The sequence below is a fragment of the Mercenaria mercenaria genome, unplaced genomic scaffold (assembly GCF_021730395.1).
Source record: "Mercenaria mercenaria strain notata unplaced genomic scaffold, MADL_Memer_1 contig_2007, whole genome shotgun sequence".
NCBI lineage: Eukaryota > Metazoa > Mollusca > Bivalvia > Venerida > Veneridae > Mercenaria > Mercenaria mercenaria.
Window position 1 is genome coordinate 1,406 of NW_026460035.1, and position 3,469 is coordinate 4,874.

Consider the following 3,469-nt stretch of genomic DNA (forward strand, 5'->3'; position numbering starts at 1 on the left):
AAGTAGTTATCGTAAGAATAAACATTTCAGTCATCCCTTTCCTCATAATCTGTTTTTTCACTGGCTAGTTATAACTGACAATACTGGAGAAAGTGAACATTCTTTTACCATTACATTTTATACTGTAGATCCCTTATTGAAATACAAATCTATAATTTCAATGAAATATAATTTGAATTATGTTACCATGGCAACATACATACTAAATTCCTTTTTCTAAAAATACTTTAATAATTAACACAACAGCTTAACTTTTGATGAAGGTTACACTGCTACAAGCTCTGGTGAAAAGTAAATATTTATTTCCAGCCAATACTTTAATGTAGGTAACTGAAACTACAACCTTTACTTGATGTTTAACCTTAACAGCTAAACACATCTATATGAACAGCAAAACAGGCTAAAGTGTTGTATATTAAAACGTTGTGAATTCATCAACAATTTCTATCTTTTATATTCACTTTCTTTTTCAGTTCTCAGAAAAATCCTCGTCAATCCAATTTCAGTTCAAGTGGTTTGGGACAAAACGAATCCTTTGACTTTTCAGACAAATACTATTCTCTTATGAGTTCATACAGGTACCATTGTCAGGCTTGTGTCATTCCATGTCAATAATATTCGTTTGGCAAGAGGAAGTAGATTTTAGTAAGTTAACTGTACTGTCACTTTTAAGACTAACAATCCAGGTGTTTCTGCAGACAAGATCAAGTGGTAATATTTGGTTATCTTCTTCAAAAGTTTAAATATTGTGATAAGATATTTCTCCACTGGTAGAATGTGACAGGATTTAAATCTTTGTTGACCAACTGTGTTGTTATGATATTTCTTTGATGACTGACACACTGTGTCAGCAATATCATGTATTATTAAAGGTCTCAGCATTCACCCTCCTCCACAGATTCTTCTAAATTCAAAAGTGCAAGTCAGATTCAAACTTTGCATGGTCTGTGATCATTGTTGAATATTCAATCCATCTGTGATATCCTGTAACAAATAAGTAAAACATTTTATTTTAAATAATTAACCTGGGAGTCACTTTATTTAATAAAAGCAGGGTTATCACTATTTGATAATAGATGATTCTTACAACCAATGCTCTAAAATATTGACAAACAGACTGACAACAGCGTGCTGTCAGTATATAAAATGTACTTTGTTTGTAGATTTGGTTACTGCAAATAGGATGTTCTAAAAACACATTTTTTTGCATTTATTTTGTTAACCCTTAACCTGCTAAATTTGTAAAATGGACTACTCCATCTTTAAATAGAGACAGTACTATTTATAGCTTATAGGGGGTTCTAATAGAAAATTTGCTGACTAAGTATCAAACACTGCAGATCATGATCAGACTGCACAGATGTGCAGGTTGATCTTGATCTGCACTGGTTGCAAAGGCAGACATAGCTCCCTCATGCAGCCTAAGGGTTAAAAGTATACACTGTTTTAACAGCTATCAAAAATGGTTGTTACCTAGTAAAACTCTCCACAGACCATACCACAGCAAGATGTTATTTCTATTCTAGCTAGCAGCATTGTCAAAATGGAATACCAATACAGGTAGTGATGTACCATGTTACAATTGTCTGCCCTTAACCAACTGAGTTGCTTTCATAAACAAGAGGAAACACTTGCCTTCCTGAAAAAAAATTAAAAGTCTTTGGTAAAGTATCTGTTATCTTCATGTATCTCAGGAACCTTTACAGTCTTCATTCTATCCATATTCTTGGTGCAATAAAACTGGTAAAAAAAATCAATCACATAACAATGTCTATGTCAAGAATGGGTTAATCAAATCTGAAAATAATCATATTACAATTAAACTAAATTACAATTAATTGATTTACTTCAAATAATAAATTAAAATTCCTATTATTTAGAACTATTCTACAACTTAATGAGATATCAACTTATACACATGTACATGTAGTGTTAAGCATTCAAATTATCCATGTACTTATTGAGTGCCACAAACTTTTCCCAGGCTAATAGCTAATGTAATAAAAACTTTACACCAACTGATCCTCTCAAACCAGATTGTTGAAATTAAATTTCAATAATGCCAGTTTTGTCAGTTTTTAAAAGCCATTCAATAGTCATAGTACATGTACATACATTGTACAAATCATAAGTGTAGAAGTAGACTTATTTTGTATTGGCTCCAACAAAACCTTGACAGAGGTATAAATAAATAATATATTGCATTAAAAACTATAATAAGAGCCTTTAGCTGCATGTTACTTACCTGATTCCTCAAAGCACATCCAAAATATGTTACATTTTCTTGAGATCTTAAAGTAAACAGACCAATTTCCTGGCTGTTGTAGGGTATATGAACCAGCTGTAGTGGAATGAACCATCAAGGAACAAGGAATATTATCTGAAAGAAGATACATTACATGTACCGTAAACATCACTAAAAATCAAAACTCACTACTAAGTTAATAATGTGATTTTGAAAGGTTTCATTAACTTACCACAAAATACTTTAAAAGTTATTATACTATGAATCTATTTTTTAAAGGATCATAAATTGTTTTACACACAGCAAGGCTCAAAAATTTCAAAAATAAAAAGATTTTCATTATATGGCATAAATTCCCACTATCCATATACAATCATCCTGTTACAAAACATTCTGAATATCAACAATAATGGAAAGAGAGTAGTCACCAGACAGAAATAACAATAATTAACGTGACTTATGAGACCCACAGCAAAAACAGTTACCATTTTATAAACGGAAGTGTCTAGACATCCGGTAACCAGAAACCTAGCCAGTGTTCTAGCCGACCGGTAACAGGATGCCTAGCCTATCCTATCCTATAGGGGTTTTCTAGGCGTCCGGTAATCAATTTTAAAATACTGTATATGCCTTACAGGTGAATATTCAGACTTATGCAAAAAAAATATGATACAATAAATTTATTCATTACAGTATTCATATGTAAAAAGATCGCCAAACAGCTAGAAAACATTAGCGGAGATGCTAGTCGTCTTGTTGCCGGACAGCTAGAATGCAGGGTAGGCGTCCGGTTACCGGACATCTACATATTTCCTTTTAAAATACCTTGGCTACTACTGTGAGAGGGGACTTTTCGAGAAATCATCTGACATAGGCAGGCATCTATAAGTCTGCATCAAATTTATTAATTATCATAGCTACATGTATATTGACTTTTTATTATTGTTTTTTCCATAAATAATGCTTACTAGTCTATGGACAATGAAATAATTTGATGAATCCTGGTCACCTTGAGTAAGAAGCTGCCTTCCTTCAATAATCTTTGTGATAACCCAACTGGCCATTTTGTATTAAATACACAGGCATAGTGAAATCATCTGTGTTTAGTGGCCACTAGATAAATTTCATAAATTTCCCTCTTTATGTTTTGGATTCACTTCCGGGTAAAAGACAGACTTATTTCAGTGAAAGTTTCGAATATATTAGAGAATCTACATTAACAAC

At 32.3% G+C, this 3,469-nt stretch overlaps 1 long non-coding RNA gene across 1 annotated transcript; it reads right to left on the reverse strand.

Annotated features, from left to right (window-relative positions):
• Window positions 1–285: 285 nt before the first annotated feature.
• Window positions 286–1,578, reverse strand: LOC128552072 (uncharacterized). Its single transcript, XR_008368964.1, has 2 exons — window positions 1,474–1,578; window positions 286–984 (listed from the first exon to the last, which is right to left on the reverse strand). It is a non-coding gene; the product is annotated as an uncharacterized LOC128552072 (long non-coding RNA).
• Window positions 1,579–3,469: the final 1,891 nt, after the last annotated feature.